The 16288-nt window shown below is 39.4% G+C and overlaps 1 pseudogene; it reads left to right on the top strand.

The window, feature by feature from the left end:
* The first annotated feature begins 11192 nt into the window (after window positions 1-11192).
* LOC131508053 (ubiquitin-conjugating enzyme E2 D4-like) lies at window positions 11193-11546 on the top strand (annotated as a pseudogene).
* Window positions 11547-16288: the final 4742 nt, after the last annotated feature.

Here is a 16288-nt window from a genome sequence, read left to right as displayed (position 1 = left end):
ACAGACTATGTAATATATAGGTGGGCATTTTAATTTATATCTAGAGGTGGTTAGTTAATATCTGAACTGCCCTAATCAGAAATACAGACTCCAGGAGTGGTTAGTTAGCATTTGAAAGACTCTAATCAAGATCCATACTCCAGGAACCACCAGAGTACAATTACCTCAATATCTGATCAACATCAGAAAATTTGTTACTTAGTATAATGGATGTTGGAAGTCATTTTTCTTTGGTGAAATAGATGACCTTCCAGTTGTATGGAATGACAGAAAATATTGTATAAGCCCTGCTACCCTCACATAAACAAATATAGAAATCTATCAAACCTAATAGCCTTATATCTTTTGAAATGATGCCCTAGGCCTTGGTATTTCTTCTGGTTCCATATCTTACCATTTAGGTATTATTTGATATGGATTAGAAATATAGCTGAATCTTGCTGCTAGAATATCTTCCCCTTTGCCTCAAATAAACCCTTGAATTAGGAGCTTGTCTGGGTGCATAAAAAGAAAGCTAGGATTTCATTGAGCTTACAGAATAGGTTGTGTGATAGTTTTTGTGCCTGCTTGATGACATTTGTTGTGCAGAATCCCTTTTGGGACTTGCCTTCAGTATAATATCCTTGCTGGTTGTGAGTTCTGGCGAAGATATAATAATTATAAATGACCAAGTTAGCTTAGGTCATTTTACAACAGCAATTAATTTCAAATGTTACAAAAGCCCTAAGGGAGAAATATTGGGAAACAGGGAAGCATATGACGTTACCCCCGATCTAATCTAATAAATCAGAATTAGAGTTTACATGGGGGGAATTAGTCTATTATAGGTAAAATATCAAAGATGAAAGAAGGTTGAAACATTTAAGGTTGAAAGAAGGCCACCTGTGATGAGTAAGCTGAGTCAGGAAGGGAATTAAAACAGGCAAAATGAATGAATGAATGAATGAATGAGAGAGAGAGACATTCCAAAGGAGAGAAAAGAAGAATACTAAGTCCAAACACACAAATCCCTTTCTGTCTGACAACTGAAGACAAACAAAAAAGGAGGTGCTGCTTAGAGAAGCCTGATCTTGGACAACTTAGATAAACCTTCAACCTTAGCAAGGAAGATCAGTGGTTCCAAAGTCCCTGGCCTTAGGTGAATTCCTCTGGCATTTTATCTTTGTTCTTAGACACTAAGTTTATCTTGTAGGTTCTGGTTGTGCTTCAAGAGACCTCAGAGATAGAGATTAGGGAGATACTTTTTGGCATTGTGTTTGGTGGTAGTGTTTTTGTACCAATGCGCAATTAGCCCCCAACTCCTTAGTGAACAACAAACCTCATTCATTTGCATAATTGTTTCCTTTGCTGCTTCCTTTATAAAAAATAATGAGCCATTATGCACATAATTAAAGCAAGCTTAACAAATGAGGGCTGGGCTGACAAGAATCACATGAGAAGGTCAAGAGAAATTAGCATCAAGGCCTGTCTGCTAAGCATAAGGCCAATCTAATATGCACTGTCTCTTGGGAACAGAAGGACTCCTTTGGGGCCTCTGCTTTTAGATTTCACTAAGGTCAGGCTTCCTGGAGAAAACATGATTCGATTTCATCCAGCCCTTCTCTTTCTGCTTCTGTCCTTTCCCTCCTGTCCTCCTCTATGAGAAGTAGCTGGTTTGCTTGTTATTAGCAAACCTCTCAACAACTCCTCTGTCTCATTTCCCCTTCCCCCAAGTCAGACATTTTCCCAGCAATCCTTACTAAAAAGCTAATAGAAATAAGCAAAGTTCTTTCATCCTAAGAAGTCTGATAAACTTTACGGAGACCAGTATTTCCTTCTTTAAAATTTTTTGATCACAGAGTGGCTAGGACAAGGCACTTGTCCTTTCTGGATGGGTAAGTACCTTTCTACCAGCTACTTATGGGTGTCTTGGTCATGTGATCTCTAAGCAGTTTCTTTCTTCTGGTACCACTGGATTGTTCCACCTTAGCATCTTAACATAGATCCTGCTCAGTTTCCAGTCCTTCAGGCTGAATGTCCCAGTTTGTGGAAAGTACTATCAGCCATCCTTTGATGTGCTGGATTCCTAGATGATTGGAAGGTCATTGATGAGTGATGCAGGAAACATTCCAGGTCTCCTAGGCCTGGATTCTGTGTTCCTTGGGGTCTTGTTATTCAGTGCGCAGTCTGAGGAACAGCTGCCTCATCTGAGAGCTTGTTAGAAATGCAGTATTTCAAAAAATAAATATTTTGAAAAATATTCAAATATTTAAATACTTCCAATATTTTCAAAAATAAAAAAAGACTTAAAAAGTAAAAACTAAAAACTAATTAGTTAATTAATTAAAACAAAGAAATGCAATATCCCAGGCCCCACTCAGGACCTTCTCCAAAGCTCAGTCAGAGTGGATTTTAATGAGATCTCCAGGTAATTGGTTTCCACATTAAAGTTTGAGAAGAATGATCCAGGGCATTCAGTGGGACCCATTCAGTTCAGTTTCTTCTAGGGTGTTTGACCACCTCCTATTTACCCAGTGGGTAAAAAGAGGGATTCCTGTCCTAAGGCTACGGGGGTGGCCAACCCACAACACCCAACACTGGATGCATGAGATCACAGTGCCTTAGTAGCCACACATATTCTGAGCCCAGAGGCAGGGAGGACACCACATGCTCCACAGGCCATACAAGGGTTGTGCTCAGGAACAGAATGAACAACCAAGGACTATGGGACATAAGCTTTGTAGTATCAAGAGAGCTGCTTCCCATGGGAGGATACAATTGGCTCATTTGAATAACTCTGTGGACTGGCAGGGAACTGAAACCTGCTATCAGGGATATGTGGGAACTGTACCTTGTCCATTTGCTGCTAAGGGTTGTCTGACTTGGGGACCTTGCCTGCAGGACAGTGGGAGGGGAACTTGTGGTTAGGATATTCAAGAGTGCCCCTTGCCCTCCTGATTTCCCCAGATATCAGGGTAGCATAGAGAATAGGACTTTAATTTCAGGCATTGTACCACACAGAGAAGCCATCTTATAAAAACACTTACTAATATCAAACTATATGCGTGGAAACCACCAAACATAATGCCTGGACCATGGAAAATGCCCAATAAATAGATATCACTCTGCACCTCCTCTCTGTCTTTAGTCTGAGCCCTGTAAGAACCATAGCCTGGAATGAATCAGATTCTGCCAACGTGATTTGAATGCCTACACATGCGAAGCACTATATTAATTGCTCTCATATACATGATCTTACAATATTCACCCCAACACTGTGACTCAGTTATTCTAATCCTTCCTTTAGGAGAGACCAGGAAACTGAAGAGAATTTTACCGAGTCTAAATGGACTGTGTTTATCATGTCTCATCACAGCATTTATCAACACAATCTGTAATCTGTTATAACAACACAATGAGAATCTAGCAATGCAATAGAAGCTTCATAAATATACACATGCCAGCCACAATTTATGAGAAACCAGCAGTAGAAAAAGTTGAAATTATTTGGCTCCCTCAATAATACGAACAGTAGGGAAGATGGGCAGGTATAAAATGTTTTGGATTGATTTCCTAGTCTGATACAGATAAAGTCTGACAGTAACTAGAAGGTTACTTGAGAAACATGTAATTGAAAGAGACAGTCGAGGAGATATAGTAACTATCAATTTTTTTAGGTTATATAAGTCTGATCTGATTACTTTAGGTCATCAGGAGCAGTGCATCTAGACTATATTTTTTTAGTCTCCAGAAGAAAGGCCCTCACTGCCTCATAGTTAGAGGCAATGTAGCATAGTCCTTAGGAGCACAGACTCTGAATCCAGACTTCCTAAATTCAAACCCAGATCCTCTGCTCTCTGGCTGTGGCACCTGGTGCCAGTGGTTTAACTTCTCTGTGCCTCATTTTCTACCTGCAGAACACAGATAACAGCAGCTTTTCTTCACAGAGTTGCCGTGAAGACGAAATGAGGTAACACACACAAAGCACTTAGAATGGGGCCTGGTAGAGTTAGCACTATTGAAGCAGAGGCTGTTATTACTATGAATCAGTGCTGTGTCCTCAACTCACATAAAGGGTCAATAAAATAAAGTGATCGTGTGAGATTCATCCAAATAAATGGAACAAAATAGCCCAGGAACAGACCTCAGTATATAAAAGAATTTAGTTTATGGTAAAGGAGATCATTTCAATCAGTAAAGAAAGACTGGGTTATTCAATAAATGTGTCAGAGGAATTGGATAACTTGGTCTCCCATTACTTTGCCCTCCACCTGAACTCCATCATATGCTATTACTGTGATACTTTGAGTATTCATGATGACACTACATATTATCAATCACCAATGTCCCATTTCCCATTTCCCCCAGAAGAAAAAAATTATTCACGTATTCATCAAATAAGTAAGAATCTCAATCAGAGTCCATTTTAAGAGTTCGTTTCTGGGGTCTCTCCTGGTACGAGTTATATAATCCATCAGGTTGCTGGCAGCATACAGATGGCATATTCAAACAGGGTAATGAAGAAAAGGTAAGGGATTATTCACAAAAGTGTGGTGGAAATCAACAAGAATGGTTGAGCCACAGGGCTAGTACCAAGACTTTGAATGCCATGCCTAGACCTGAAGAGACGGAGCAGTTGCCAGAAAGCAGTGAAACCTTTAGTTACTGGACAGTCACGTGATAGGAGCTGTGTCTTTGGAAGGAGAACTCAGCCACTACCAACCTGAGCAGGGCAGGAGGGAGACATGGAAAGAAATACTTTACCTGTATCTCTTCTGACACCCTCTGAACTTCTGGAAGAATGGGAGCCTGGTTGATCCAGTCGATACATGTCAACCTTCAGGGGAACAGAGAACGGTAGAGAAAAGACTGAGCCTGAAAGAGTAAACAGAGAATAAGAGAATATCCAGCTTACCCAGTAAGGAAGCAAATGTGTCAGTCCAAATAACTGGGGTAGAGGGGAATTGTCTTCTTAGTTTGCTGAAGTTTCCTAACCACCAGAGGACAAAGGCCTTGGATAGGATGAGATCTTTATCTGTTACACTGATAGGAAGGGTTCAATTTATAGTCACTATAAATGGTGCCAAATTTTTTTTTAAATTTTTTTTTTAATTTTTAACGTTTATTTATTTTTGAGACAGAGAGAGACAGAGCATGAACGGGGGAGGGGCAGAGAGAGAGGGAGACACAGAATCGGAAGCAGGCTCCAGGCTCTGAGCCATCAGCCCAGAGCCCGACGCGGGGCTCGAACTCACGGACCGCGAGATCGTGACCTGAGCTGAAGTCGGACGCTTAACCGACTGAGCCACCCAGGCGCCCCTAAATGGTGCCAAAATTTAAAAGGATGCCACATTACCTACATCTCCTAGATTTACTCATATCATTACTAATCTTCAAGATGGCTCATAATCTATAACCCCCATCCACATAGCTTGAACAGGAATGGTAAAGAGCCACAGGGCTAGTAACAAGACTTTGAATGCCATGACTTTTATCGGAATCTGATGTATGTAAATAATCATGAAGTATTGGAAAGAGAAATTAAGAAAATAATCCCCTTTACAATTGCATCAAAAGGAATAAAATACCTACGCATAAATTTAACCAAGGAGGTAAAAGAACTGTACACTAACCACCACAAGACATTGGTGGAAAATATTGGAGAAGACACAAATAAATGGAAAGATATTCCTTGCTCACAGATCGAAAGAATTAACATTGTTAAAATGTCCATACTACCCAAAGCAATCTACAGACTCAATGTGATTCCTATAAAATCTCCAATGGCATCTTCTACAATCCTAAAATTCATATGAAACCACAAAAGACACCTAATAGCCAAAGAAATGTTGAGAATGAAGAATAAAACTGGAAGCATCACACTTCCTGATAACACAATATTACAAAGCTGTAGTAATCAAAATAGTACAGTTTTGGAATAAAAGCAGACACATAGATCCAAGGAACAAAATATACAGCCCAGAAACAAATCCATGCATATTATGGTCAATTAGTTTATGACAAAGGCATTAAGAATATACAATGAGGAAAGGATAGCCTTTTCAATAAATAGTATTGAGAAAAGTGAATAGCCATATGCAAAAGAATGAAACTGGACCACTGTCTTACACCATACACAAAAATCAACACAAAAATGGATTAAAGACTTGAATATAAGATCTGAAACCATAAGATTCAATGAAGAAAACACAGAGGGTCAGCTCCTTAACCCTGATCTTTTAAATGATTTTTTTTGATTTAACACCAAAATCTAAATCAACGAAAGCAAAAATAAACAAGTGGTACTATACCAAACTAAAAAGTTGCTGTACAGCAAAGGAAACCACCAACAAAATGAAAAGGCAACCTATGGAAGGGGAGAAAATGTTTGCAAATCACATATGTGATAAAGAGTGTAAATCCAAAACATATAAAGAACTCATACAACCCAACAGAAAAGAAACAAAAAAAAACAAAAAAGAAAACAAAAACAAAAACACAAAAAACAAAAAAACAAAATAGCAATTTTATTTTTTAAAAAATGGAGAGTGGGAAAAAAAAGAGGTTAGAGTGGAAGAGAGCCAAAGCATAAGAGACTCTTAAAAACTGAGAACAGGGGCACCTGGGTGGCTCAGTCGGTTAAGCGTCCGACTTCGGCTCAGGTCATGATCTCACGGTCCGTGGGTTCGAGCCCCGCGTCAGGCTCTGTGCCGACAGCTCAGAGCCTGGAGCCTGTTTCAGATTCTGTGTCTCCCTCTTCCTCTGACCCTCCCCTGTTCATGCTCTGTCTCTCTCTGTCTCAAAAATAAATAAATGTTAAAAAAAATTAAAAAAAAAAACAGAACAAACTGAAGGTTGATGGGGGGTGGGAGGGAGGGGAGGGTGGGTGATGGGTATTGAGGAGGGCACCTTTTGGGATGAGCACTAGGTGTTGTATGGAAACCAACTTGACAATAAACTTCATATATAAAAAAAAAAAAATGGAGAGTGGAACTGAATAGACATCTTTCCAAAGAAAACATACACATGGTCCACAGGTAACATGAAAAGGTGTTCAACATCACTAATCATTAGGGAAATGCACATCAAAACCACAATATCACCTCATACCTGTTGGAATAGCTATCATCAGAATGACAAAAGATAACAAGTGAGGCAGTGCAGAAAAGGGAATCCTTTTGCACTATTGGTGCAAATGTAAATTGGTGTAGCCCCAATGGAAAATAGTATGAAGATTCCTCAAAACATTTTAAATAGAAAGACCATATGATCCAGCAATCCCACTTATGGGTATAAGTTACCTGTGGTCAACCATGGTCTAGAAGCAGATGATCCTCTTTCTGACTATCCCCAGAAGGTCAATGGTATCCTAAAGCCAAGTCACAACACACGCCATGCACCTCACTTCATCTCATCACATAGGCATTTTATCATCTCACATCACCACAAGGGTGAGTGTAAAAGAAGGGTGAGTGTAGTATAATAAGATATTTTGAGAGACAGGGAGAGGCCATGTTCACATAACCTTTATTACAGTATACTGTTACAACTGTTCTATTTTATTACTAGTTATTGTTCTTAATCTCTTACTGTGCCTAATTTATAAATTAAACTTTATCATAGATATATGTATAGGAAAAATATAGTATATGTAGTATTCTAAGCAAAAAAAGGGGAGTTAATATGTGAGATGATGGGGGTGTTAATTAACTAGATGGAGGAATCCTTTCAAAATGTATATGAATATCAGATTATCATACTGCATACTTTAAATCTCTTATAATTTTAGTTGTGAATTATACCTCAATAAAGCTACAAGATAAAAGGTATTACTTAAAAAAGCAAAAAAAAAAAAAGTAAAACTTGTTTGGAAAGTGATGTATGACTGTTTCTTTCAGATTTGATATGGCACCTGAGAAAAAGCCAGGCTGAAGCCCTTTGAAACCTTGCCCAAAAGAGTATCATGTGGGTGTGATGGGTCTTACCAGAAATAGTTACAGTTAATTTTATGTGTCAAGTTGGCTAGGCTATAGTGTCCAGATACTCCATCAAGCATCAGTCTAGATGTTTCTGTGAAGGTAGTTTTTAGATGGGTTTAACATTTAATTCTGTAGAAGCAGATTACTCTCCATAATGTGGGTGGGCCTCGTTCAATCAGGTGAAGGCCTTAAAAGCAAAGACTGAGGTTTCCCCAAAAAAGAAGGAATTCTCTTCAAGACTGAAACATAGAAACCCTGCCTGAGTTTCCACCCTGGATATTTCAGATTCAAGACCCTGGAGATTTCAGATAATATTCTTGCATGAATTTCCATCCTACCAGCCAGTTCTACCGATCTGCACTTGCCAGTCCCCACAATCACACGAGCCAATTCCTTAAAATAATATTATCTCCGTCTCTCTTTCTCTTTATCAGTTGCCCCCTTCCTTTCCTCCCTTCTCTGTTCCTCTCCACTATATGTATATGTATGTATGTATGTATGTATGTATGTATATGTATACATATATTCCCTGTCTCACAGGACATGCATTCAAGAATTCTCAGAGGGGACCTCCAAAGGGGAAGAAAGAAAGAGAATATTAAACACCAACCAAGCATAAAGAATGCACAGCCATCTTGGGGCACCACGGTGGCTAAGTCGATTAAGTATCCGACTCTTGATTTCCACTCAAGTCATGATCTCACATTCGTGGGTTTGAGCCCTATGTCAGGCTCTGTGCTGGCAGTTCAGAGCCTGCTTGGAATCTTCTCTCTCTCCCTGCACCTCCCATGCTCAGATGCCCTCTCTCTCTCAAAATAAATAAGTAAAGTTTAAGAAATTTTTAATATAAATAAATAAATGCACAGCTATCTAACAACAATATCCGTCTTAGAAAAAGTTCTCTGTCCCTCTTTTCTCTCCTTCCTCTATCACCCCTCTCCCAACCACATCAATACAGGTAAGGATAGGAAACACAATTAGCAAAATAAAAAAGGAGGAATGAAGGCCCAACTGGGGAAAGGAGAGAGAGGGTGACCCATCCTCATCCCCACTTTTCCGCCTGAAGAAAACTACCAACCAGAAGGACAGAAACATCTTAACTTTAATTTTTTTAATGTTTTCATTTATTTTTGAGAGAGAGGGAGAGAGAAGGAGGAACAGAGAGAGCGGGAGACACAGAATCCAAAGCAGGCTCCAGGCTCTGAGCTGTCAGCACAGAGCCCGAAGAGGGCCTCAAACTCATGAACTGCAAGATCATGACCTGAGCCGAATCAGACAATTAACCATTTGAGCCACCCAGGTGCCCCAGAAACATCTTAACTTTAAATGAAGTTCAGAGTTTGGGTCATTACTTGGGATGGATATCTTAATTTCTGAATTGAAACTGAGGTTGTAACTATACAATTATTTTTATCATTACTATGGAAAGTAAACTGGGAAAGGAAATACTTCTTCCATTGGATATATGTGAAACAGATCATGGGAAATAAAAAATAAATATGCTTTTTGAATATATCCCAAGAGTCCTGCCTATTCAAGATATCAGTTACACAAGTATTTCTTTTTGTGATTAAAAATCAGCCACTATTACATTTTTAATATCAATTTAATGAATATTTTCATATTTCTTTTAAATCCTAATTAAACACATTGTCTGTTATACCACCTAATAATGTCTTTTATATGTGGACTTAGGTGATAAATTCTGCAAAGAATAATTTGATCCTCCTAAAGTTAGATTTTCCAGAAAATATATATATTTTACAATAAAAATTAGATTAACTTTTTTCCAACTGATACTTATCGCCAACCTACCACATGGATGGTACCTGGATGTGTGCTCATGATAACAAAGTGGACCCTTCTCCTGCTGGCTGGAGTCGCTGACTGGTATAGGAGACAGTTACTACATAAAAAATACGAAATTATATATTTTGATAAGGATTATAAGGGAAAGTATTATGTGAGAATATAAGAGAGGATGGCAATTTAGATCAGTAAGTTTAGGAACTGTCCCTCTGAGGAAGTGACAATTAAGCCTAGACCCGGAGGAAGAATTGATTAGCTCTATAGAGAGCAGGAGGAAAGCATCCTGGCAGACAGAAAGCATCATCAAGAGGTGGGAAAGTCCTTGGTATGTTGAAGAAAATGTGGCGGTGGGTAGCGTGAAAGGCAAGTGCTGGAGAAGCAATCTGGGGAAATAGTGATTATGCAGGGCTTTGTAGGACACATTAAGAATTTTGAAATGTAATTGTACTGGGGCGCCTGTGTGGCTCAGTCGGGTTAGCATCCGACTTCAGCTCAGCTCATGATTTCATGGTTCATGAGTTCGAGCCCCACGTCAGGCTCACTGCTGTCAGTGTGCAGCCTGATTCAGAACCTCTGTCCCCCTCTCTTTCTGCCCCTAACTCTTCACGCTCGCTCTCTCTCTCAAAAATAAATTTTAAAAAATTAAAAAAAAAAGACTTTTGGATTGTATCATAAGTTCAGTGGGAAACCATGAAAGGATTTTAATAAGGGAAAAGACATAGTTTTGTGTATGATTTTTAAGTGTATTAATTTATTTTGAGACAGAGAGAGAGAGAGAGAGAGAGATGGGGGGGCGGGGCAGAGAAAGAAGAAGAAACAATCCCAAGCAGGCTCCATGCTGTCAATGCAGAACCGGTTGTGGGGCTTGAACTCATGAACCATGAGATCATGACCTGAGTGAAGTCAATGCTTAACCAACTGAGCCAGCCAGGTGCCCCGGTTTTATGTATGACTTTTAAGTGCTCATGTTGGCTGCAGCATAGGGGATGGATTCAAGGTGGGCCAGAATAAGAGGGAAGACCCCTGGATGGCTAGTGCAAGGCTCCAGGAAGGCAACAGTGGCTGGTGGGGTGGAGAAGACTGGTGGGTTTGAGTTTTAGTTGGCCAGGCTAAGTGGCGCGTTGGATGTGGAGAGTGAGTGGTGGGAAGGAGACACTGAGGGTGACTCCCAACCTATAAAGGTTTTTGTGTCCCCTTCACTGCCCTCAGCCCTCATCCACCTCTCAACGCATCCTCACCTCCAACCTGTCTTCCACGTGGCATTTGTGTTCAGCAAAAATGCTGTGACACAAAAGGACAGCCTCTTCTTCCTTCCCTGGAGTTTGGTCAGACATCTGACATCTGCACTGAGAAAGTGGAAAACCGAAGGAGAAAGCACAGACCATGTGACCAAAAACACTGATAAGGAACTTAACCATTTGGCTTATGACAAGTTGACAAGCCACAACTCCAGGCCCTAATGACAGCCTGTATCAATGCATATTCTTTTTGACAACTGCATTTACAACAAAAATTCATCACCCAAATATTAACGTAATATTAAATTTTAAATCATATTTAAAAATTAAATGTTAATGATTCTAATTTATCACGCAAACATTAAATAATAATGATAGCCATTTGTCCTAGAAACATAATGGTCTCTAGCTTTAACTATTTCTAAAGTTATTCTGCCCATTCTATCACTGTTCTCTGGTCCAAACTCAGATGATGCCCTAGTGCCAGAAATTGCACCAACCCATAAATCAGACAGACAAGTACAGCAGACTGTCTTTGTAATGGGTTCTGAAGCATGCCAGAGAAGCCTGTATTATAGCTAGAGTAAACTTTAAATTGCTGTTTTAAAAGAGAAAACAAAGCTCGGAAAAATGACTCCTGGGTATCTGGCAGAAGCAACCAGGAGGAAAGATGGAGTTAGCATTTACTAAGCACCAACCAAAAGGGGGCTGACTAAAAAGGGATAAACAAGTTTCAAACATGTTGAGTTTGAGACGCTTCGTGAGATGCCTGGGTGGGGCGATCAAGTTGGCATCTGTACATAAGGAGCTGAAGTTTGGAATAAAGATCCAAGCTGGAGATAGAAAACAAGTTGAAACTGTGGGAATGTAATTTACATGTAAAACCTTGTTAGAGTACACAATTTCCAAACAAAGTAAGGGTAGAGTGAACCAAAAGAAAGCCCAGGTCTCAATCCCGGGGAACCCATACACTGAGAAGCAGAGCTGAGAGAAGGTGCAGAAGACAATGAGTGGTGGTGACTGACAGATGAAAAACAGGATTGGTGGTGTCATGATATCCAACAAGAAAACAATTTGCTCCCCATTTGTTTTTAGGTTCTCAATTGTGGTAGCTAACTCGCCCCTCATTTGGCATGTTCTGGGTACTAATCTTTCTCCACTTTCTGCTACCCTATAAATATTCATGCTGCACTAACTGTCTGCTCACTCTCAGGTTGTGTTGCAGGCAAGGTGGATTATGTTGGGCCTTTGTTCTGGAAAACAAATGAAGGTAAGACCCAAGGGGCTGCCAGGTGGTCTAAGAGAAAACTTATAGTCATAAAATCTGCTTTCAAATAGCCTCCGTACACAGACCCCAAAATATAACCTAGTAATCTCCTTGATTGAGGAGTTGATGCAGGAGAAGGACTAAAAGATGTTAGAAAACAAAGAATAAAATATAAGAAAAAGAGAGAGAGAGAGAAAATTGCTTTAGAGGGATATCTCCTCTACCAGATTTTCATCATTAAAATCTCCACCAGGTTTTCAAATCTTTAGGTACAGCAATGGCTAATTTGGAAAATAATGATCACAGTCGCATCACTATGCTGTACAACTGGAACTAAGGTAACATTGTGTGTCAACTATACTTTAATTAAAAAATAAAAATAATGATCCCAATTTGGCAAACAACCTAAGGTCAGTGAAGGAATTTAGAAGGCCTCCACTTGCTGCAGGGAAACTTAGAAAAGGGGAAACTATCAGTTCAAGATTCCCCTTTGCTTTAAAAAGAAAACTAAACGAGGTGCCTTGGTGGCTCACTTTGTTGAGTGTCCTACTCTTGATCTCAGCTCAGGTCATCATCTCACAGATGTGGGATCAAGCCCTGCATCAGGCTCTGTGCTGAGCATGGAGCCTGCTTGAGAGTCTTTCTCTCTCTTTCTGCCCCTCCCCTGCTTTAGCGTGCTCTCTCTCTCTCTCTCTCTCTGAGAAAAAGAGAGAGACAGAGAGAGGGAGAGAACTAGACCATTCAAATCATTTCCAGAAAGGCCTTAAATTTTTTCCAAAGGCAAGCAAAATTGTACTGACTTGAATGTTTAAGTAATATTCTTGTAGTTAGTATGCTGACAACAGGTCAAAGATATCGTACAGTTGAATTATGATGTGAAATATGCATCACTAATAATTGTTGGAGGCTTATTTGCACAATATTTATATACATTTTATAGACTCAGGAAAGTAATTTCAATTATTTTAGATGTCTTTATTGTTATATTTTTTTCTTTTTGACATCAAAGATTATACCTATGGTTTATTTCATTGTACATCTTAAATCAGGAATTCAACTCCAGATTATAACACTGTTGCTCTTAAAAAAAAAAAAGCAGTTAATAATATGGACTTTAGGATTAGCTCTATACTTGGGACTAGTTTCTACAACTCACTAGATAGATGATGTTGAGCCAGTTACCCAGCCTCTCTAAGCCTTAAAATCTGCATCTGTAAAATGGGTATGTAAAATAGTACCTCATGGAACTGTTTCAAGGATCAAATGAGGAAAGGCATACGACACACTCCACTACTTAATTTATGTTCCTAATCACAACTTTTTACTGCCTTTCTAGTATATACCTTTATAAAATGATCCTTTGTGCAAAAGTTATACATTCCCTTGGAGACCTCACATTGCATTGGGCAAGAAAGTAGGGCATACAGTATTGTCATAGCTGATATCAAATAGAGTTCTGATATTAATCATTGGAGGATATATTGGAAAAGCACTGGTTATTCAGGTAAAGTAAATCCTTCAGATTTCTGGGTAGGAACATGAGCAAAAAGAAAGTTAACATGGTGTTGATAGTCACTCTGAAGGCCAAAAACACTCTCCCCTCCCCAGCTTTGCATTACTGGACATGGAGAAAAAGTATGCCCTCCTTTCTTTTCCTTTTTTTAAATATTTTTAGTCAGTAACATATCTTTGAAAGGTGATAGAGGAAGCCCTGAGCAGCACAAGAGAGTATATATGGGCATCATTATCGGAATGTGATGATAGCAAATATATGGCCATATACATAGATTAGGAAAAAGAAAAAAAAGATAATTCAGTTTAAGTCCAGGAGTTTTACCAAAAAATCTGAACATTTTAGTAGTTTAGTTTTAAAGATGAGTAAGTGGGGCGCCTGGGTGGCGCAGTCGGTTAAGCGTCCGACTTCAGCCAGGTCACGATCTCGCGGTCCGTGAGTTCGAGCCCCGCGTCAGGCTCTGGGCTGATGGCTCGGAGCCTGGAGCCTATTTCCGATTCTGTGTCTCCCTCTCTCTCTGCCCCTCCCCCGTTCATGCTCTGTCTCTCTCTGTCCCAAAAATAAATAAAAAACGTTGAAAAAAAAATTAAAAAAAAAAATACAGATGAGTAAGTTAAGACTCAAAAAGATTAAGCAACCTTTGCAAGACATTTAATCAGTAAGCAATATAATTGACATTTCTACCTAAGTATTTCTCATCTTGGCACAAGGAAGGAGACCCCCCCCCCAATTCTTCACCATCTCTTTAGCCACATCCTTTGCATGTAACTTCATAGATCCTCCCATTATGTGGATGAAGTATATTTTCCCACCCCTTCCCATTGGGTTCAGCCATATGACTTGTGCCCAATAGAGCAAAAGGGAAGTAACTATACACCAAGCTCCTCGGAGGCTTTGCTTATTTACCACTTGCTTTGTTGGACCTCCATGAGTAGTACATATCCAGCCTCACTGGTCCCAAGAGGAGGACAAGATACACATAGAGCAGAGTCCATCCAAGCCTAATCTCCCACCCAACCCAGAGTTGGTTTGTAGACATAGGAGCTACAATATTAAATGATTGTCATTGCTGGCCACTGAACTTGGAGGTCATTTGATTTGCAGCAATAGCTACCCAATGCAAATGCTACCAACAGACTGAACTTGACATTATTCATGTCACTCTCATGAAAAAGTTGTTCTGTAGTTACAAGGATGGTAACACAGAAGATCAACTACAAATGCCATCTTTGAGAAAGTTATTAAAGGTATTGCTGAAAAGTCAAAAAGGTTCAGTGGGATTTTTGATGCCTTATATATAAAGAGAAGAAAATCTGTTTCTGATTTTCCCGGACTGAGGCTCCATCAGCACTTCCAAAGTCCAACCAGCCCACTCACGGATGGCTTTCCTGAAAGTTCCATCTTTTATTTTATCTTCCTCTGAGCCACTTATGACTTTCAATTCCAATTTTCTGAAGCAGACTAGGTCTTCATTATTTATGGGAGCCTGTTATTTATGAAGCAGTCTCTTGAACATAGATGTCACCTCCAAAGTATTAAATAATAATTGTGGTAGCTTTCCATCAGTAGCATTCTGAGCCAGATGCAAAGCTATTTATTCAAAGTGAAGCCTATGTCATTAATCAACAAGTCCCCAAATGACTGTCTCCTTCTATGTTCACCCTTCTCTATCATCCCTTGTGTAGTCTACTTTTTCAGGTTTACGATAAAACTGCAGTGAAAAATTAGGATGATAATCTCTGGGGGGATAAAAAGTACTGGTGCTCTTCCTTAGAAAAACTACTGTAAGATGGTAAATAGTTAATCATCAGGTGTATGATTATTTTTCTTAATTTAACTTGCTATGCAAATTTCCATATATGTATGTAGATAAATGCATTGATTTGTTTTGCTATTCCTAATAGATTGTGAGATTCTTAAGGATAAGACTATGTATGACTTCTCCCTCTCTTGTGGCCCTAGTGTCTATCAGAGCCATGAACATAATAGATGTTCAACGAACATTTGGTAAATGAATGAATAAATCCTCATTCTGTATTGCTCAATGTTCTACAGAAGCACTTCTCTTCAGTCATGCTTACCAAATGAAATACTCTGCAAAAGCACGGTGCCGGACTCACAGGGGCTGCTATGTTTGTTAAATACATTTCTTACCCTCAGGGCAGCACAGCGCTCTGAGAGAGGTAAGGGCCAACAGCTGTGTTAAAATTACTAACCTTCAGGCAGAAGTACCAGAAAATATTACTTTACATGTGTCCCCATTAGCTGCAAAATTAGCAACTCTCTGACGGTGCAGAAGTCCCTTCTTTTACCACCATTTTCTCTCCCTCCTTTGCCCTAATCCGCCTCTTGATCATACACAAAAATCAGGAGTTGTTCGGATAATATTTATGTATATAACTTTTTCACTCAACAATTTGGCTCTGAGGGTGATCCTCACAAAATAAATGAAGAAAACCAATGTGAGTTCTCTCTGGATCACTGTTACCTATATCTATGTATG

The sequence above is a fragment of the Neofelis nebulosa genome, chromosome 3 (genome assembly GCF_028018385.1).
Source record: "Neofelis nebulosa isolate mNeoNeb1 chromosome 3, mNeoNeb1.pri, whole genome shotgun sequence".
Taxonomy (NCBI): domain Eukaryota; kingdom Metazoa; phylum Chordata; class Mammalia; order Carnivora; family Felidae; genus Neofelis; species Neofelis nebulosa.
The sequence above is the reverse complement of the archived record's forward strand: the minus strand, read 5'-3'. Positions and strand labels throughout refer to the sequence as shown.